Raw genomic sequence first — 23,818 nt, 5'->3', positions numbered from 1 at the left:
TCCTCCATTACAATATGTACACTAGATGTCCTCCATTACAATATGTACAGTAGAGGTCCTCCATTACAATATGTAGAGTAGAGGTCCTCCATTACAATATGTATAGTAGAGGTCCTCCATTACAATACGTACAGTAGAGGTCCTCCATTAAAATATGTAGAGTAGAGGTCCTCCATTACAATATGTACAGTAGAGGTCCTCCATTACAATATGTACAGTAGAGGTCCTCCATTACAATATGTATAGTAGTGGTCCTCCATTACAATACGTACAGTAGAGGTCCTCCATTACAATATGTACAGTAGAGGTCCTCCATTACAATATGTACAGTAGAGGTCCTCCATTACAATATGTACAGTAGAGGTCCTCCATTGCAATATTTACAGTAGAGGTCCTCCATTGCAATATGTACACAAGAGGTCCTCCATTACAATATGTACAGTAGAGGTCCTCCATTACAATATGTACAGAAGACGTCCTCCATTACAATATGTACAGTAGAGGTCCTCCATTACAAAATATACAGTAGAGGTATTCCATTACAATGTGTACAGTAGAGGTCCTCCATTACAATATGCACAGTAGAGGTCCTCCATTACAATATGTACAGTAGAGGTCCTCCATTACAATATGTACAGTAGAGGTCCTCCATTACAATATGTATAGTAGTGGTCCTCCATTACAATACGTACAGTAGAGGTCCTCCATTACAATATGTACAGTAGAGGTCCTCCATTACAATATGTACACAAGAGGTCCTCCATTACAATATGTACAGTAGAGGTCCTCCATTACAATATGTACAGTAGAGGTCCTCCATTGCAATATTTACAGTAGAGGTCCTCCATTGCAATATGTACACAAGAGGTCCTCCATTACAATATGTACAGTAGAGGTCCCCCATTACAATATGTACAGAAGACGTCCTCCATTACAATATGTACAGTAGAGGTCCTCCATTACAACATATACAGTAGAGGTATTCCATTACAATGTGTACAGTAGAGGTCCTCCATTACAATATGCACAGTAGAGGTCCTCCATTACAATATGTACAGTAGAGGTCCTCCATTACAATATGTACAGTAGAGGTCCTCCATTACAATATGTATAGTAATGGTCCTCCATTACAATACGTACAGTAGAGGTCCTCCATTACAATATGTACAGTAGAGGTCCTCCATTACAATATGTACACAAGAGGTCCTCCATTACAATTTGTACAGTAGAGGTCCTCCATTACAATATGTACAGTAGAGGTCCTCCATTGCAATATTTACAGTAGAGGTCCTCCATTGCAATATGTACACAAGAGGTCCTCCATTACAATATGTACAGTAGAGGTCCCCCATTACAATATGTACAGAAGACGTCCTCCATTACAATATGTACAGTAGAGGTCCTCCATTACAACATATACAGTAGAGGTATTCCATTACAATGTGTACAGTAGAGGTCCTCCATTACAATATGCACAGTAGAGGTCCTCCATTACCACATTAACAGTTGACATCTTACATTATATTATTACAATAGCGATCGCCCATTGCCTTCAGTGCAGTGGTGATATGCCATTACCATAATTATGTACAGTACAGATTTATAGAATAACCCACGAGGTACGACTGATTACGGAAACTATGTCACGAGTGAAATTAATGTTTTAAGTTCCGAGCTTCAGCGTAAAATGATTGTCGCCAATCAAGAATCAGCTGTTTTGTATCAATCCGCGTGTGAAAAAAACACAATATGGTTCTGTTAAAAATGGTAAAGATCACATTATCGCAGTTATATTTCTGTCCGATTTACACAGCGTACACTATCTAGCATTGATAAAGAAGACAAGTTTCCAAAAAGGTTCATCAGTTTTTTTTAATCAAGGTTTGTTTTGACAAGATCTCGTAACTGACACACAGGCCCGCCGTACATCGGCAGAGGCATGCATTTTTACATTGAGAAGAGGAAACCCAGAAAACCTGTCAAATTTTTGTCATTTAAAAATTCCAAAAGTTATAAAAACAACATGGACGGAATGTACAGAAGTCTTGTCTGTTAGAGAACAGTTACGAAAAGAAGGTAAACTTTGAAAAGTACGATTGCTGTCACAGTGTCGGAGTCAATGACCCGATATATGAATCAGCCGAAACCAGGAATGACAAGAGAACCGGCGTTACAGTTTAATCCGGACAACAAGTTTTATGAACATCGTGTGTGATTTGAGACAAGTGTCACTGATGGGAAACATGTGCATGTGGGATTTTAGGAGGACTTGTCAAACATGCTTGTGGAGTGGAATCAAATGACGGGAGTTTGTTGATATTTTGATGTGATTCATGATTGTCGAATACCTGTTGATAGACTAACACGGTGTCTTGAGACTTGCTGCCAAGCTGTCCGCATTCACGGAGTTCATTTAGTTCAATATCGGACACAGGATCAGCTCGCTGGGGTAAATTTTCTTTTCCTTGTATTTTTAATTATTTTTGTTTTGATTTCAAAACCTCTCCGAGTTCAGCAAAGTACATCGATTTCGCAACCAGATGTTGGTAATCTGGTCACTAAGGTAACATTCTATGCTATCCTTGATCTCCTTCAAAGTAGGTATTTCGAATTCTGAATCGTCTGATGTGCATGCCGAAATGATAAATTTGCAAGGAATAATGTTTAGTTGCACCTTTCCTGTGTCATCAGCCCTCATAGTCTTATGGTGCCCGGACGTCAGTCCGCCTGCATACCGCTCAGCGCCGTACTGTGCTGACGTCGCAGTTACAAAAACGTATACATTGTATTAAAAAAGTGTCACGTTCTTATTTCTTCACACAACGTTACAAAATTCTACGAAATGGCGTATCTTTATGTTGTCTTTCGGAAAGTCTAAATGTTGTTGCAAAATGAATTTGTTTTTATTCTCATGCCATCGTTGAAAGTGTGAGTAGTCACACTTTTTTTTCGTGTTTTTCTTACCAGTATAAATTTGTGCACTAAGTTCATGTCAACTTGTCAAGTGTAGTTTTTTTTCATTGTGTTTTCATTTTCATTGGCAGTTGACGACGTCATCATCGTTCACAAACGCAAACCGGTCTGTACAAAGTCCGGTTTTTGGTTTCGGGTGGTCGAAAGATTCGTCAAACAGACGCAAACCCGGACGTGGTGGTGTTGATCTTGGCGCACCAGAAACATCACAATCTGAATGTTCAATCTGGCCATATGCAGTTTTGACAACAAAGACATTAAATGTGTTCAGAGGTTGAATTATACGAATAACTCTTCATGTCAGTCAGATTTCCGTTCAAATGTCAGGTGTCAAATAAATGGCCACCCATGTTTGTTTACAAACGCGGACGTAGTTTTGTTTTTTACTGTAAAATGATAATCATGTGACATAAATGAAAAAATAATAATGTGATATCATGTTGTTGATATGAAAGTGTGTTTCTTGTCTTAAAGATCTCGAATCAGTGAGGGGGGCACGGGTGGCCCAGTCGTCTAAGGCGCCGCCATTCGCTGTGCAGAGTTGCGTCCCTTGGGCACGCCAGAAACCTATGATTGTGGGTTCGAATCTCGGTTCGCCCCGATTATGTTTCTAGGTTTGTCAGCACCATACCCTTGCTCGTGGGTTTCACCGAAGTGGTAAACGTCTGAGACCTGCATCACTTCGGGCTTTCCTCCCACATTAAGCTGTTCAAAGCGGCGCTAAACCAAACTCACTCACTCACTCACTCACTCGAATCAGTGAGATTGTAGCAAGTAAAACATCTGTAGGGAAAGGCATGGATTTGTGAATGAATGGAATGAAAAAAAAATAGTTCCATGTCCAATGAAAATTCATCTTTGTTCAACTGACCAATCAGCTTCGAGAATCACTAATTGCACACTGTGCAAATATAAAAAAAGTTATTTCACTGCATATTTGAGCCAATATGGGTAATAACATACATTTTCATATGTAAAGTGGACATATTCCATTACTACATGTAGTGGAGATGTCTTCCACTGCCTACAGTAGACATCTCCTGATGCATTACGTAGGTAGAAATCTTCCATGACTATCAGTACAGTAGATATCTTCCACTGCTATCTGTACAGTAGAAATATTCCAATACGACCTGTACAGTAGAAATCTTCCATTGCCATCAGTACAGTAGATATATTCAATTACTATTTGTACAGTAGAGATATTCCACTACCTTATGTAGAGTAGAAATCTTTCACTGACTTACGTACAGTAGAAATCTTCATTGATTATCATTACAGTAGCGATTTTTCTTTACCATATGGACAGTTGAGATCTCCCTTTGCCAAATGTTCAGAAGATATTTTCCATTACCATATATACGTTAAAGACTTTCCATTACCATATGGACAGCAGAGAGTATGCATCATCAGATCTCCCGAAGTGTTCTTCCATAACAATGTGACAGTAGAGAGCATGCATCATCAGATCTCTCGAAGTGTTCTTCCGTTACCATATGATAGTAGAGAGCATGCATCATCAGATCTCCCGAAGTGTTCTTCTGTTACCATATGTACAATAGAGAGCATGCATCATCAGATCTCCCGAAGTGTTCTTCCATTACCATATGACAGTAGAGAGCAGGCATCATCAGATCTCCCGAAGTGTTCTTCTGTTACCATATGGTAGTAGAGATCATGCATCATCAGATCTCCCGAAGTGTTTTTCTGTTACCATATGTACAATAGAGAGCATGCATCATCAGATCTCCCAAAGTGTTCTTCAGTTACCATATGATAGTAGAGATTGTGCATCATCAGATCTCCCGAGGTGTTCTTCCATCTCCATATGACAGTAGAGAGCATGCATCATCAGATCTCCCTAAGTGTTCTTCCATTACCATATGACACTAAAGAGCACGCATCATCAGATCTCCCGAGGTGATCTTCCATTACCATATGACAGTAGAGATCATGCATCACCAGATCTCTCGAAGTGTTCTTCCATTACCATATGACAGTAGAGATCATGCATCACCAGATCTCCCGAAGTGTTCTTCCATTACCATATGACAGTAGAGAGCATGCATCATCAGATCTCCCGAAGTGTTCTTCCATTACCATATGACAGTAGAGAGCACGCATCATCAGATCTCCCGAAGTGTTCTTCTATTACCATATGACAGTAGAGAGCATGCATCATCAGATCTCCCGAAGTGTTCTTCTGTTACCATATGACAGTAGAGATCATGCATCATCAGATCTCTGAAGTGTTCTTCCATTACCATATGACAGTAGAGATCATGCATCATCAGATCTCCCGAAGTGTTCTTCCATCTCCATATGATAGTAGAGATCATGCATCATCAGATCTCCCGAAGTGTTCTTCTGTTACCATATGACAGTAGAGAGCATGCATCATCAGGTCTCCCGAAGTGTTTTTCTGTTACCATATGTACAATAGAGATCATGCATCATCAGATCTCCCGAAGTGTTCTTCTGTTACCATATGACAGTAGAGAGCAGGCATTATCAGATCTCCCGAAGTGTTCTTCTGTTACCATATGACAGTAGAGAGCATGCGTCATCAGATCTCTGAAGTGTTCTTCCATTACCATATGACAGTAGAGAGCACGCATCATCAGATCTCCCGAAGTGTTCTTCCATCTCCATATGATAGTAGAGATCATGCATCATCAGATCTCCCGAAGTGTTCTTCTGTTACCATATGACAGTAGAGAGCATGCATCATCAGGTCTCCCGAAGTGTTTTTCTGTTACCATATGTACAATAGAGATCATGCATCATCAGATCTCCCGAAGTGTTCTTCTGTTACCATATGAGAGTAGAGAGCATGCATCATCAGATCTCCCGAAGTGTTCTTCTGTTACCATATGTACAATAGAGATCATCAGATGCATTATTGTGATTATACATCATCAGATGCATAGTTGTTAATTTACATCAACAGGTTCACAGCGATTCCAGATCATCAGCATGGGGAAACGAAACAGATCCTGCAACATCAATCTGCAAGGTCTCCTGTGTCTGCTTTTTTCGTCTACCCTTGTTGTCACCGCCATTTCATCACTTACACAGAGTGCGAGGCTAGCCCAGATTATCCAAGCTCAACGTCTCCAGCTTCATAGTTCCTGCAACATCATCACGGGGACATCTAAACAGACAAAGGAACAAGCAAGGACAAGTATGTCTCATCACACACGTTAGATATGTAGGGGTTATCCAATGACGGTGGCCACATTATCTCTGCATAGTCAACGAGTGCTGTGGTTAGAATGGGTTGTTTTGAGCGTCGAAGGGAACTAAACATTTGTAGTGTCTTCTCCAGGCACTTTAGGTACATAATGTTTTACGAAATATCAACTTGATTTGTTATTATATTTAACCACGAACACAAATCAAAAGGCCTATGGTGATCTAGCAGTAAGAAGAATTAATTCTTCGTTTATGCTTTGCTCTATATTACATTTCCCTGTCCATCCACACATGGTAGTACCTCACCTCTGTGACTTGAACCGACTGCCTGAAGCGGTAACATTGTATCCTTGACAGTTGTGTTTTATACCCAGATGGTTTGATTGTTTTGCAAACTGTTATTCATTGGTTCGCCTGGCCAAGGCACGACAGGTTATATGACGCACTGTTATAGTTGAAAAGAAAGCAATATTTACTACATTGTACATTCTTTTTACAAGGAAGACAAAATTATATTCAACAGAGCATCCCAAGGGATACATGGCACTGAAGGTGGGCGCTGAATTCATTCGTGTGAAGCTGTATATGGAAAACAAGACATGGGATGACGCTCAGACCTCATGTCAGGAGGATGGTGGAAGCCTTGTGAAGTTGGACACACGGGAGATAGAGAGAAAAATTGTGTCTCTTTTGGGGTTTTCTGCTGTAAAGACACGTACGCATATGTTATATCTCTCAAACTGACAGTTTGTCTCCGTTGTCTAGTGGTAGAGCTTCTGTTCGGTTCGATATTAAAAGACGTTAAAAGAAAGTACTTGTTGTTATCCTGCCTCGCGCACTGCACTAAGGGGCTAAAGCAAGGATTGGTCGGCTCGGGGTATACTGTGTCGGGTATTCATCTTGCAAAAAATCACTATAAAGTCGGCATTTGTTCGGACTGTTACAAGCAGACACACACACACACACACACACACACACACACACACACACACACACACACACACACACACACACACACACACACACACACACACACACACACACACACACACACACACACACACACACACACACACACACACACACACAGCAAAGTTAATGACAGCTTGGTCATGCCTGTCTTCGTTTACCAAATTATTAACCAAAACTAAGAAAACACGTTAGTCAACTTAGAAACCATGCATCATTTTAACATGGATACCACACTCAGACACAATGTTCCAATCCTTAAATTCCGGACGCATGGCAGGGTAACAACAAGAACCATATTTTACGCCTTTTGTATGACGCGGTCAGGGATCGCGATCAACAACCGACATCTACATATTCAGTTCAAAAACACGTTGAAAGATATACCGGTAGGGCAGGACATGCTTATTCTCTTCACGAACGACTGATGTCACTGATTTTCAGTGATCAATTCAAATAATGTTCACCACTATTTTGCCTTCGACGCGCAGTGGAACCTGTATCGACATATAATCGAGACTGGTTATTGTCTGGCTTTGACGTTTTATTGTAATGTCTTTTCTGTTTGATATCTGGCATACGCAACCTCTTGCGTAGGAAGTCTCTGTGTATTAAAGTCAATCTACTTTTATCTCATAATGTTATTGGTTCGTGTAATTGTCCACATTTGTAACGTGTTTTCCTTTCTTCAGTGAGGCCGTGGATTGGACTGACCGATTTGTACGACAACGACACGTTCTTCTGGACAGATGGTACCCCAGCCACTTACCTGAATTGGCTGGGCAGGCATCCGTCCCATTCACATAAAGGTCAAAAAGAAAATTGTGTTATCATACAATCTGGCTACCGAAGAGAAGTAGTGGAATGGAATGACGTATATTGTTGGAACAATGGATCTTTTATTTGTCAAATACGATCTCAGAAGTGACAAGAGGGACTTGTCTTCACATTATGGTGCGCATGTCCTGTGTCACTACAGACGTTGGTATAACCCATGTCAGCACAACTGGGTTGGTTTGTTGGTTTGTTGTTTAAGGCCGCGCTCAGCAATATTCCAGCTGTATGACGGCGGTCTGTAAATTATCGAGTCCTTGTAAAATAACTCTTTGTCAGATTATGTTTGCCGTCCGTGAAGTTCCGGGTTACTATTGGTCCATGATTATTACAAGAGGCATCTAACGGGATTGGGTGGTCAGGTTCACTGACATGGGTGATGCATGTCATCGTATCCCAATTACGTGGATCGATGCTCATGATGTCAATAACTGGATTTACTGTTCCAGACCCGATTGTTTACAGACTGTGGTCATACAGCTGGAATGTTGCTGAGTGCTGCGTTAAACAACAACAGCAACAACAACAACAACAACAACAAAAACACCTTAATAACATGTTTGTCGGTGTGTAATATGATACCTTATGTTGTTGTTTATGTTCCAAATATAAATTTAAACAATCCTTCATGGACATTTTGTTTATTCACCAGAACTTTTACATTTGCTTTTTTAGTTAACTCTTTCACTGTTGAGACCATGTCCCAGTTGTGCTGGACCCGTGAAGATCCGGGGTAGAATAGGTCTTCAGCAACCCATGCTTGCCGTAAAAGGCGGCTATGCTGTCGTTAGTGGCGACTAACGCGACTTTACGCCGATTTTAGCAATATCCAGCAATATCACGGCGGGGTACACCAGAAATTGGCTTCCCACAATGTACCCATGTCGGGAATCGAACCCGGGTCTTCGTCGTCACGAGCTATGAGTCAACCTTTACCCACAGATGGTTTTGAGTGGGTAGACAATGTTGATGTAATTAATATTGCCAAATATTCTGTTAGAGGGTACATACTAGAAGTTGACTTAGAATATCCAACAAATTTACATTAACACCAAAATAGTTATCTGCCAGCTCCTGAAAGATTATTGATTAATAGAGATTGGATGTCTGAATATCAACATAACTTGATGGGGAAGACTAAGTTAGCTTATGTCGATCAACTCGTTCCAAATATAATGGATAAGGCAAAATATAGAAATCTCCAGTATATCTATCATCAGGTACGAAACTAAAGAACATACATAGAAGCTGAACACAGATTTAAGAAAGAAGGCTATTAGTCATTTCGAAAAGAACCTATATGAGGTCATGAATAACTATATGAGGTCATGAAGGTTTTGGTAAAACTTTGGAGAATCTAACTTCTGTGGGAGGCATTTAGAAGTTGGAGTCATCAATAAAGTTATGATATATGGATGTGCTGGACCCATGGAGATCCGTGGTAGAACAGGTCTTCAGCAACCCATGTTTGCCGTAAAAGGCGGTTATGCTTGTCGTTAGAGGCGACTAACGCGACTTTACGCCGATTTTAGCAATATTCCAGCAATATCACGGCGGGGTACACCAGAAGAAGATGGAGTGTTTAATAAGGTTATGATATATGGATAAACAACTTCTTTATGATAATTAGGATAAGGTTCTAACATAGTTATCAAACATGCTGCTTGCTTGATAACGGTGTTAGGACCTATACCGAAACGTCGCTCCTAATTGAAGTTGTGAGTGAGACCACGACACCGGAAATTGGCTTCGCACAGTGTACCCATGTCGGGAATCGAACCCCAGGTCTTCAGCGTGACGATCGAACGCGTTAACCACAAGGCTACCCGACCGTCCCCCTAATTGTAGTAAAGAAGATTGTTCATCCATATTGGTTATCCTTACTTCTGGAGAATCTAAGAAAGCGTGTTGATGTTAGATTGGTCAGATCTCTTGAGGAAGAAACACTCAGGAAACTAACCACTTTTAACAGATGTAAGATATTTGATAATGACGTAGTGACATAACATATGGGGAAGTTAGTATGGGTGTTCTTGATTTGTCAAAACAGTTAATGTATGACTTTTTTTACAAGGAACTTAAGAAGCAATATGGTGATCGATATGAGATGTCATATTCTGATACAGATTTAATGGAAATACAGGCTAATGATTTGAATAAAGTCGTGGCAGAAAAAATATATGTACATGTATGACACAAGCGGTTTACCAAAAGATAATCCACCGCACAGCACACTAAATAAAACGGTGTTAGGAACGAAGAATGAAGTACTCCTGTGCTCCTATACTCCTATTGCTGAGTAAGATGGATTAAGATCGAAGATTTTTAGTATACGTCAGTGTAAGAGACGGAGTTTTCTGAAGTTGAGAAAAGTGATATTTTCATTGCAGTGAACGTAACACTTTGCCGGAACTATTGTTATACAAGGGTTACCTCCCCTTAAATTGTCTCTCTTTGTCGAACGTGTCTAGCCGGTACACAAACTGTTGACGTCCTTTTTACGGTAGTTCCACATCGACAAGGAAAAATGATGACAGGTGGTCATTTATGGAGTGAGTGAGTGAGTCGGGTTTAACGCCGCTTTTAACAGTATTCCAGTTATATCGCAGCGTGTCAGCTTTATGTGGGAGGAAAGCCCGAAGTGATGCAGGTCTACTTCCACTTCGGCGAAACCCACGAGCAAGGGTATGGTGCTGACAAACCTAGAAACATAATCGGTGCGAACCGGGATTCGAACCCACAATCATAGGTTTCTGGCGTGCCTAAGGGACACAACTCTGCACAGCGAATCGCGGCGTCTTAGACGACTGGGCCCCCCGTGGCCCCCCGTTTATGGAGTTTATATCACTTCTTGCCATTTGTTATTCTCTTGAAAAAGTTTCGTTACAAACTGTAGATTTCTCATTTAACTGGTCAGCCGAGACGCAGAGCGCCATTCTTATTACTATTATTTCGCTTCCAACAGCGGTCTCCTAATTTACAAGAATATATTTTGTTAAAGCTTGTATATAATTATATCGTAATGTATGATAAGGAATTTTCGTGACCCTAAATATTTGTTTATACTTTGGTATATTTGTTTTAAGATTTTAAAACATACGAAAATATGTTTTAAGTCGCAAATACAAGGGCTGGTGAACCGCCCCTGTGTGACAGGTAGGGTGAATTTACGTTTCAAACTCGTGCGTACGCCACTCTTGAAAACATCACTTGATGAGAGAAACATGATATTTCACTCGACACCTGAACAATCCTCAATTTATTCTGACGAAGACATAAGAAAAAGCTAAAAGGTGTGGTGTGGACGTAAAGGTGTGAGCTTACCGCTGGTAATCCCATACTTATGACCCCTATAAAAATATTGGTAATACCTGTTTATCAAATATTTTAAAATATACTTTTGGATCAATCATTCCTATGTTATTCAAACTTTTTTCTTTAGGGACCAAACCGGATCAGTGGTACGGCGGTGACCTCCTTTGAGATCACCAGGCTGGTATAAATATCTTACACTCACTATTTACTTGTTTTCTTTTCTCTCCATGGCGCTGCCCAATCAGAAAACATATTTCTTCTTGGTAGCATCAGCTGGGTTCCTACCAAATAATCTTGTTACCTCATTATTTAGTGTTGATACAACAAAATCGTGTCACAAACTCCGTTCATCTTTTTGTCAGTATTTATTCGTCATCATCTCCTTAGCATATTGACATCCAAACAAGCTTTCCGCTAATGTTCGGTTAAATCGCTCAGTAATTGTTTGGCTACGATGGGTTTGTTTTTCACCGAACCTATTTTTAACATCATGTCTTATTAATATTTTAGTACCTGATGCCATAAACTTTAGTCCAGGATCTACTTGAAATAACTCAGGCCACTTTCAGGTGCATTAGGTTCTTCAGTTGAATCTTTTGAATTTAAAGGTTCAGCCTCTTTGTATCGACTAGCTATATCTACTACAGTTAAAGCCTATTAATATGTTTTGCATCTTACCATATGATTCGGAAGAAAGAAGAAGTCAATATTAATTATGTTGATGTTCATTTGAAATGTCCGAAGTAATAGTAAGTATATGAGTAAAAATAATAGAGAATACTTTCATTTCAATTTTGTTTAAAGGTTACTTGAAGAATAAAGATTTTCAAATGATAGTATGTAGTACGCAGACGTTTTGTAAAGGCTAGCATCTTGCTGCATCATGATATACATTTATGTTATGTTTGTTTGTTTGTTTGTTCTTTAACGCCGCACTCAACAATGTTCCAGCTGTATGATGGCGGCCTGTAAATAATCGAGTCTGGACCAGACAACCCAGTGATTGACATAATGAGCATCAATCTCCACAACTGGGATCGATGACATGCATCAACCAAGTCACCGAGCCTAACCACCCGATCCCGTTAGTCGCCTCTTACGCGGATTGACGTTGTACCCCGTCGTCTATACTAATACAAGTTCAATTAATGCACATGACCCAATTAAGGCACACAAAACAGGCATTTAGCGTCGTAAAATAACATTAAAATCGTTGGTTTCCACAAAGGGTTACATGTCCTGCACAACTGCTCTAAATCTATAAATTAATGCGTCTCCAAAGTAATGCGACTGTTGACCCCAAGCCAAAATTCAGAGTATATTCAGATGTACCCAGCACAACAATCAGTGTGGCGAATGAGATGAAACTTAATTAACATGGTGGGCATACAGCAACATGACACCAGTAGAATATTGGTGGATCACCATCAAATAATGTGAAGTGACATTTTACAAACATTTTATGAATATCAACCAGTAAGAGAGAGATGATGTTGGCTATAACTCATAATCAGCATAAAGATATGATGATATTTTCATTCCTGTCATACAATGGTTGTCTTGACACAAGCATGGAATTGTTAAAAGTAAGATTTTGGAAATCAGTAGATATTGGTAACCTATCTGCTGGGCGTAGTCATTTGCTCTGATTACACCCTGATTGTGTTTCTAAGTTTGTCAGCACTATATTAGGGCCCGCAGGTTTCACCCAAGTGGTATGCGGCTAACACCTGCATCATGCGGCTTTCTCCCACATCAAGCACACGCCACTACCTCACCCACTTTCTACTCGTTGTTGCACTCCATATTGGATGTAGCAGTCCATGTGAGGATGATATCATGGTATCAGTTACATCAATAATACCCCGATACCACAGAGGAACATCCCCGGAACACCCTACTTCAATAACACTCGACACCACAGAGAAACATGCACGGAATACCCTGCATCAATAACACCCGACACCACAGAGGAACATCCCCAGAACACCCTACATCAATAACACCCGACACCACAGAGGAACATCCGCGGAACACCCTACACCAATAACACCCAGATACCACAGAGGAACATCACCGGAACACCCTTCTGCAATAATACCCCGATACTACAGAGGGACATCCCCGGAACACCCTACATCAATAACACCCGACACCACAGAGGAACATCCCCGGAACACCCTACCCCAATAACACCCCGATACCACAGAGGAACATCACTGGAACACCCTACGGCAACAAAACCCCGATACTACAGAGGAATATCGCCGGAACACCCTACTGCAATAACACTCGACACCACAGATGAACATCCCCGGAACATGTCAATAACCCCCGACACTACGTAAGCCCATCCTCGGTACAAACCACAATATCACCATATCATCCTACATCAATTACACCCCGACACCCGAGGAAACATCCTCTGTACAACCCAGAACAATATCACCTCAATACCCCGACACCAAGGAGAACCATCCTCAGAACATCTCAAAACAATATCACATCCACACCAACACAAATATACCCTTGACATACCCCAAAATACACTCTTAAAAATACCGCACAGTCAGTATGTATATCATTGAACCTGACTACACAAACAATCCGGTCTATAAATTGGATAAAGCAAAATGCACGTGCATGTTATGGCATTCGTAACTCGTGGTAGTGGCCATAAAAAGGCAAGCATAAATATTTTGCTATTCAATTGTCAACATTTTTCAAGTTCGAAAATGCCACGACCCAGCGCTGTCGATCGGAACATCGCCATAGGACGTATCCAAAGAGGGGAATCGCAGTCTTCTGTTGCACGCCACTTTAAGGTGCATCACAGCACCATTTACCGCCTTTGGGACAGATACACACAGATCAATTCCACTGCAGACCGTCCGAGAACCGGCTGACCAAGAGTTACCACCCCTGCCCAAGATCGCTACATTTCGACTGATCCACCTACGTCATTGAATTACCACAGCTACGGAGACTGCGTGTGTGCGTACGTGCGTGCGTTAGAAATTATAACTTACCATGCACATTTCCGTATGTTGTGTTAGAGAACTACTGGGCCCACTTGCACAAATCGATCTTACCGCTAGGATGATCGTAACTTCCATACTTTAACATAGGCTTACGATAGTCTTAGCGCTAAGATCGCTTTGTTCAAGGGGGCCCTGGACAATAGCGGCAGAGTCATCCTTATCTTTGAAGACTCGGTACATGGTACAGAAGCATCGGTTACGTTTGTACTCAAAAACGACACATTTGAGGAGTTTACTGCACTCAACACCGCACTGGGGGAGGGAAACCACCCGATTGTGACCAAGAGTAGTAACATTGAATGGAAACATTGGTCTGTTGTCCTAAATGTCCACTGGTGGACGTCAGTTGATGCTGCAAGTCCGACAATGATAAAGGCAGGGCAGAGGAGAGAAGCCAGCACCCGACACAACATTCTGTGTGAATGTGTGATATAAGGATCAAGTGGTCGACTGGTCGAATGACCCTGTATGATATTAAACTGTTTTGTTTTTTCAAATGTTGCACACTTATGGTCTCGACTAACCTTCCACTTTCTGTGCTCCCTCTTGACTGCTGCCGCTGATTACGAATGAATAAGTGTTAGAGATGCATATTTAATCATCTGGCTCCTGATGCCAAGTCGGTGCCTTTCAATGATATGTTGAAGTAATTGTCTTGAGGGTAAAGGCACTGAGGGGGGGGGGGATACATGATGTAGTATTTAGCAGGCCTCAGCGCTACAGTGCTGCTGCAAAGAGTCCGACTGACTTCAGAATAATTAGTTTGTTCCTCACGATGAACATTCAATGTATGACACCGGCATACATCACTGCTAGAAATACATTGCCCTGGCGGTGAAGATAATAACTTGCCAAGCTTGGAACAGAAACACAGAGCAATATCCAGTAAATACTGCTTGAAGTACGTATACACATTTCACTTGTGATGGATGTATTGCTAACTGTAGTCGCTAGGTATATGTTGCTAAAAATGCAGGTTAATCAAAATCAGTTCCAAAAAAAGATTCACACATGGTTTAAGAAATGTCCTGGTATCTCATGGTTGGCTTTTCAGGATTTGGCCCAGTGTGTGCGATGCACCCCAATCGCATAGGTCGATCTGTTTTTAGTTTCTGTATAAGTCTTGTATCGATGGCTATGTGTCACGTTTGCACAACCCAGCAGCTGTATAAAACAGGTCAGTAATGTATGTCACATTTGCAATACTCATCGTATGTATAACATCGGTCTGTAATGTATGCCATGTTTGCACTACCCAGCAGCTGTATAAAAGGGGCCAGTACTGTGTGTCTTGTTTGCACTACCCAGCAGCCGTGTAACACGGGCCAGTACTGTGTGTCTTGTTTGTACTATCCAACAGACGTGTAACACGGGCCAGTAGTGTCTGTCTTGTTTGTACTATCCAACAGGCTTGTAACACAGGCCAGTAGTGTCTGTCTTGTTTGTACTATCCAACAGGCTTGTAACACGGGCCAGTACCGTCTTGTTTGTACTATCCAACAGGCTTGTAACACGGGCCAGTAGTGTCTGTCTTGTTTGTACTATCCAACAGACGTGTAACACGGGCCAGTAGTGTCTGTCTTGTTTGTACTATCCAACAGGCTTGTAACACAGGCCAGTAGTGTCTGTCTTGTTTGTACTATCCAACAGGCTTGTAACACGGGCCAGTACCGTCTGTCTTGTTTGTACTACCCAACAGGCTTGTAACACGGGTCAGTATTGTGTGTCTGGTTTGCACTATCCAACAGGCGTGTAACACAGGTCAGTACTGTCTGTCTTGTTTACACTATCCAACAGCCGGGTAACACGAGTCAGTGCTGTGTGTCTTGTTTGCACTATCCAACAGCCGTGTAACACGGGCCAAAATTATGTGTCATGTTTGCACTATCCAACAGACGTGTAACACGGGCCAATATTGTGTGTCTTGTTTGCACTATCCAACAGCCGTGTAACACGGGTCAGTACTCTCTGTCCTGTTTGCACTACCCAGCAGCCGTGTAACACGGGCCAGTACTGTGTGTCTTGTTTGCACTATCCAACAGACGTGTAACACGGGCCAATACTATGTGTCATGTTTGTACTACCCAGCAGCCGTGTAACACGGGTCAGTACTGTCTGTCTTGTTTACACGCCCCAACAGCCGGGTAACACGGGTCAGTACTGTGTGTCATGTTAACACGTCCAAACATCCGGGTAACACGGGTCAGTACTGTGTGTCATGTTTACACGTTCCAACAGCCGGGTAACACGGGTCAGTACTGTGTCATGTTTACACGTCACAACAGCCGGGTAACACGGGTCAGTACTGTGTGTCATGTTAACACGTCCCAACAGCCGGGTAACACGGGTCAGTACTGTGTGTCATGTTAACACGTTCCAACAGCCGGGTAACACGGGTCAGTACTGTGTGTCATGTTTACACGTCACAACAGCCGTGTAACACGGGTCAGTACTGTGTGTCATGTTAACACGTTCCAACAGCCGTGTAACACGGGTCAGTACTGTGTGTCATGTTTACACGTCACAACAGCCGGGTAACACGGGTCAGTACTGTGTGTCATGTTTACACGTCCTAACAGCCGGGTAACACGGGTCAGTACTGTGTCATGTTTACACCTCCCAACAGCCATGTAACACGGGTCAGTACTGTGTGTCATGTTTACACGTTCCAACAGCCGGGTAACACGGGTCAGTACTGTGTGTCATGTTTACACGTTCCAACAGCCGGGTAACACGGGTCAGTACTGTGTGTCATGTTTACACGTTCCAACAGCCGGGTAACACGGGTCAGTACTGTGTGTCATGTTTACACGTTCCAACAGCCGGGTAACACGGGTCAGTACTGTGTGTCATGTTTACACGTCCCAACAGCCGGGTAACACGGGTCAGTACTGTGTGTCATGTTTACACGTTCCAACAGCCGGGTAACACGGGTCAGTACTGTGTGTCATGTTTACACGTTCCAACAGCCGTGTAACACGGGTCAGTACTGTGTGTCATGTTAACACGTTCCAACAGCCATGTAACACGGGTCAGTACTGTGTGTCATGTTTACACGTTCCAACAGCCGTGTAACAAGGGTCAGTACTGTGTGTCATGTTTACACGTCCCAACAGCCATGTAACATGACCCACAACCAGTGGGGGTTGTGTCATTATGGTCTTGTAGGAGACTCAAGTATTTCCAAACCTGCGACATAAAGCTGGTATATTGCTAAAAATTCAGTCCAACTAAGAGAATAAACATGGAAAACAAAACAGTGAACACAGAATACTGATTTTACAAAGCATGCTTTATTGATTTAATTGCATAGATCTGGACGTTTTCAGGGTGGAATGCCAATCTGCCAGTCTGAAAAATAAGTAACTATCAAATGAACATTCTATTGGCGGCAATAAAAGCGACAAGATATTTCAGTAATCAAAGGAAATCTTTGCTTAAAGCAGAATCCATTGTACGATTCAAACTATAGCATGTGTGTATGAATCACTATCAAATAGCGATGTTACCAGGTGAACAGGTCAGCATATCCTGTCCCACGGTGTCACCCATCACAAACACATGCAAAGGCATGTCAAATGTTCACCGGAAAAAAATACGTGAACATATGGTACAAGTCAAAACTAGAGGGCGTAGTGACGCCATGCACCTGTTGGCGAGTGCTGTCCCCGTATAATTGTGGGGGAGTAGTGTCACCATGTATTTCTGAGCGAGTCGTGACAGCTTGCACTTATGGGCGAGTAGCTACATCAAATATATGTTGAAGCAGCAGTGTCGCCGTGTACTTGTGGGGGAGTGGTGTTGCAATGGACTATTTGTGGGCGAATAGTGCCACCAAATATGTATGGGCGAGTAGTGTCACCATGCTCCCATAGGCAAGTAGTGTCACCGCGCTCCCATAGGCAAGAGGTGTGACTGTGCTGTTATAGGCAAGTAGTGTCACCATGCTCCCATAGGCAAGTAGTGTCACCGCGCTCCCATAGGCAAGAGGTGTGACTGTGCTGTTATAGGCAAGTAGTGTTACCATGCTCCCATAGGCAAGTAGTGTCACTCTGCTCTTATAGGCAAGTAGACTCACCGTACTCCCATAGGCAAGTAGTGTCACCATGCTCATATAGGCAAGTAGTGTCAGCATGCTCCCATAGGCAAGTAGTGTCACCATGCTCATATAGGCAAGTAGTGTGACCGTGCTCCCAAAGGCAAGTAGTGTGACCGTGCTCCCATAGGCAAGTAGTGTCACCATGCTCCCATAGGCAAGTAGTGTCACTGTGCTCTTATAGGCAAGTAGTTTCACAATGCTATTCTAGGCAAGTAGTGTCACCAAGTATTTATGGGCGAGTAGTGTCACCATGCCCTTATAGGCGAGAAGTGTCACCAAGTATTTATAGGCGAGTAGTGTCACCAAGTATATATGGGCGAGTAGTGTCACCAAGTATGTATAGACGAGTAGTTTCACCATTCTCTCATAGACAAGCAGTCTCACCAAGTATTTGAGGGCGAATAGTGTCACCACTTTTTGTGAGTAAGTAGTGTCACAATGCTCTTATAGGTGAGTAGTGTCACCATGCTCTTATAGGCGAGTAGTGTCATCATGCTCTTATAGCCGTGTAGTGTCACCAAGTATTTGTCGATGAGTAGTGTCACCGTGCTCTTATAGGCGAGTATTGTCACCATGCTCTTATGGACGAGCACTTGTGAGTAGGTTGTGGAAAATGATTACCTTAACCTGCCGGAGAAGGAGCAGGAACAGGAGATGAGGTTGAAGCAGGGGCTGGGGTAGGAGCTGGGGTAGGAGCTGGGGTAGGAGCTGGGGTAGGAGCTGGAGTAGTATCGGAGCTGCTATCGGAGCTGCTGCTGGAGCTGCTGCTGGAGCTGCTGCTGGAACGTGCTGTCAGACCTAAGAAGTAAAGTGGATATATAACGGAACAGGCCATATTATCTTCCTCAGTTCTTTCTGTAAAATTGCTTGCTGTAATATGCGACTATGCTTGTCGTAAGAGGCGACTAACGGGTGGTCAGGCTCGCAGACTCGGTTGATGCATTATCCCAACTGCGTGGATCGATGTTCATGATGTCAATCACTGGGTTGTCTGGTCCAGACTCGATCATTTACAGACCGCCGTCATATAGGTGGAATATTACTGAGTGCGGCGTTAAACAACAAACAAAGGAACAAACAATCTTTCTGTAAGTGTAAGTAACTCAAAATAAAAAGTCAACATTGAAGTGACACTATTTTCTGTAGCATGTGGAATGATGTATCATGTAAATGTGATTATGCATACGTTTTACAGAATACCACTTATACGTCCTGTATTAACTTTATATGAACGATAGAGCACAAACAGCAACACCGATTACAGTTCAGAGCACAGAGTACACAGACTGATCAGTCCTATCATCTTACGTCTCGCAAGGACTGCCTCTTCTCTCCGATATGCGTGGACTTTAGACATGTCCCCTGAAACAGTTTAAGAAACGAACGTATCAGAAAACATAACCAGTATGAGTGAAATACATTTGTTTGCCTTTGCATGTGTTTGTGACTGATGCACCGGTGGGTCAGTTGTACTTTTTTTAAAATAAATGGGATGAGGGAAAACAGTTTGCAGTTACTTTTCTCACCATGCATACTAACTGGGAACACACTGTCAGTTTCCATGAGACAGGAATTAGCCAGGCAGGGTAAAAACAAGTATTCTACCATGACATTGATGAATGCTTGATTCTGATTGGTTAGAAAGAGGTTTCCTTTTTGCTACGGAAACCCCTTTCATATATATTAAGCCTTTTAAAAAAACCGTGCGTATGAATACATAAATAGCCTACATATCGATTCACAGAAAATGGCTGCCGATCGATCACCGCCAAATGAACTGTAAAACATATCTTTATTTCCTCTAATACACGCTGGGTCTATAATACCAGCCAGATCTCTGATACACGTCGAGTCAAGGGCTCTTGCGAAATTAATAGACGGCGTTGTGTCAAATAGAGGAAATACGGTAGTTTGATATCGGATGTTTGGGGCGTTCTAGGCCGCAACCCTGACTGCTTCGATGATGGCATTAAAAGATTTAACGAAGGCATACCTTTGCATACAAATGAAATCTTTATGAAACTGTTAGAGAAATGTTCTATGGAGACCAGAATCGTAACAATTTAAGCTATTTCCTCATGGAAACAACCGACAATGAAAGTAAAACATAACATTATAAAAATTGTTTGAAAAAACAACATCACACCAGCAGGGATAGTTAGTCAACGTGTTAATGTTGAACAGAATCACACACACAGTACAGGGTTGTCTTCTGGTTTCCTGCAATTCTTTAACTGCACTGTTACTGTCAACAATTTATTTGTCAGCCATAACTGAGAATGCAGTGCAGATAGAGTGACAACCGGGACACGTTAGGACGGTTCTCAATTCAGGGTGGGGAGGTATAATTCAAAGATCACACATTCAAAATATGTGAAAGAGTTATATCTTATAAATTTTGTTGAGAAAATAATAATTGTTCATTTTTTGGGTAACTTTTTCGGAAACCCACGAACAGGTAATTTCATTATTGAAACAACCGACAATGAAAGTGAAATATAACATAATAAAATGTGTTTGAAGACATTTTATTCATGACAACATGGTGTTTACAAACCTTTTTCTGATCGATATCAATTGCCATCTCCGTCAACTACCACCGTTAGAATTTGGCAGGAGGGGATTTGAAAGTGCATCAGAAAACACTCCCCTTCGAAAGTCAACGAAAACAATGTCCTAACTGAAGTGACAGCTTATCAAACTTGATGACATTCATTTCACAACACGCACACTTATGAAAATCATACACGACCTACTATTTCTGGACCAGAAATGTCTAAGTTCTGTCACTATTTGTATATGTTTATCTCCTAATTATCTTTCAGCATCTTTTAGTATGACACGACAGGGATCGAGCCACCGACTTTCGGCTCATTTACTACACATCGGAGGTGTTCCGTAATAGGCATACGGATGTAGCACCAATTATTTCACGTCAACGCCACTGAATATTCAGTCTCAATTTTCCGACGGAACAGATTCCACTGGGCGTTAAAAACAAAATAACAGCGAAAATTAGAAAACCACTCGTCATTGATACAGGCAAAAAAGTTCAAGCATAATGCAACAGTTGGATCATCACTCGTAATAGACACATGGATGTAAAACCAAGCAGGTTCAGTCATGATACAAGAGTTAAGTAATCACTCGTAATAGACACATGGATGTAAAACCAAGCAGGTTCAGTCATGATACAAGAGTTAAGTAATCGCTCGTAATAGACACATGGATGTCAAACCAAGCAGGTTCAGTCATAATACAAGAGTTAAATTATCGCTCGTAATAGACACAGGGATGTCAAACCAAGGAGGTTCAGTCATAATACAAGAGTTAAATTATCGCTCGAAATAGACACAGGGATGTCAAACCAAGCAGGTTCAGTCATGATACAAGAGTTACATTATCGCTCGTAATAGACACGTGGATGTAAAACCAATAAGATTCAGTCATGATACAAGAGTTAAATTATCGCTCGTAATAGACAGAGGGATGTAAAACCAATCAGGTTAAGTCATGACACAAGAGTTAAATCATCGCTCGTAATAGACACAGGGATGTCAATCCAATCAGGTTAAGTCATGATACAAGAGTTAAATTATTGCTCGTAATAGACAGAGGGATATATAACCAACATGTTTTGTCAACCAGTCTCGATTATTTCCATTGGGCGTAAAAGGCAAAATACTTGTGCAAATTCGTCCAAGCAAATTCTGCCATGATACAACACAAACACTATCACTCGTCCTTGATACAGGGTTGTAAAACCGAGCTGGTTTGACAGAATACAGAAGATTCCCACTGTGACCGGATCCCAAACTAAAGAAAACGATGAAACAACAAATGCACTACCAACTATAACAAGGCAAAAGGTCTCATGCTGAGTGATGCCATATATATATATATATATATATATATATATATATATATATATATATATATATATATATATATGCGCCAAATGTTAGCCAATGTTTCAGCTTAATTTTCACGAATTTCATATTTTGCACCTGTTTGTTTGTTTTGTGCCAGGCATTTTATGATAAACATATCCACGGCTAGAACAGTTTGTTGAAGTGAATCTAGAGATCACGACTGTAACCAGACAAACTTGCACTTCTGGCAAGCAATAATACAGAGGTCAACATCACTTCAAAACAAAATAGATACAAAAGTCAACATCACTTCAAATCGAAATAGACATCCGTTTACACTTTTACAACCAGCTTCGGACTCACATGTTTGTGAGTATGTATTTGACGAACTCTTTGGAAGATAAATGCAAAATGCTGAACGAGTTCTTCACAAAATGTGATCTTCTGCAAGATAGATACATCTCTGCACCGAGTTGACATTTCAGCAACATATTCCACGACCGAGGAATCTCCGGAATACAGTGGAGGCTGATAAAGAAGCAAGTGCCGCCCTGATACAGGGACATACTAACCATCAGCAGAGGATGCGGCCACGAAGAACACCAGGAGCAGCGCAATGAGACACACGACTTTCATCATCTGAAGATAACAGTTGAAACATATATTAATATTGAATTACACCATCATTGTTTCTTGTCAAATAATATTGTGATCGTTTGTGTGATAACACGTGATAGTTCACATGCACTACGTGTATGTACAATAAACATTGTTCTCATGAAATGTACAAACAATGAACTTGGATGAAACATTGTTCTCATGAAATGTACAAACAATGAACTTAGTTGCAACATTGTTCTAATGAAATATACAAACAATGAACTTGGATGAAACATTGTTCTTATGAAATGTACAAACAATGAACTTGGATGAAACACTGTTCTCATGAAATGTACAAACAATGAATATAGTTGCAACATTGTTCTCATGAAATGTACAAACAATGAACTTAGTTGCAACATTGTTGTCATGAAATGTCCAAACAATGAACTTGGATGTAACATTGTTCTCATGAAATGTACAAACAATGAACTTACAACATTGTTCTGATATCAAGTAGATCATTGTTATAACAAAATATTTAGTATGTACTTCGTACATGTATGTGAACATTGTTCTTATATATGTAATACAATGCTACTTTTTACAACACTGTTCTCATTAATTCCACAAACAATACAGTTGTTTGCAATATGGTTCAAATATATGTACTATACTATACTGGGGTAGAATAGATCTTCAGCAACGCATGCTTGCCATAAAAAGCGACTATGCTTGTCGTGAGAGGCGACTAACAGGATCGGGTGGTTAGGCTCGCTGACCTGGTTCATGCATGTCATCGATCCCAATTGGGTGGATCGATGTTCATGATGTCAATCACTGGATTGCCTTGTCCAAACTCGATTATTTATAGCTGGAATATTGCTGAGTGCGGTGTAAAACAACAAACGAACAAACAA

The 23,818-nt window shown here is 41.3% G+C and overlaps 1 pseudogene; it reads left to right on the top strand.

The window, feature by feature from the left end:
* The first annotated feature begins 5,895 nt into the window (after positions 1 to 5,895).
* Positions 5,896 to 8,065, top strand: LOC139457954 (C-type Lectin CRL-like; annotated as a pseudogene).
* The last annotated feature ends 15,753 nt before the right edge of the window (positions 8,066 to 23,818 follow it).

This window comes from Haliotis cracherodii, unplaced genomic scaffold, assembly GCF_022045235.1.
Source record: "Haliotis cracherodii isolate W230 unplaced genomic scaffold, xgHalCrac1.p SCAF_12, whole genome shotgun sequence".
Classification (NCBI taxonomy): Eukaryota; Metazoa; Mollusca; class Gastropoda; order Lepetellida; family Haliotidae; genus Haliotis; species Haliotis cracherodii.
This window is presented reverse-complemented; position numbering and strand designations above follow the sequence as displayed.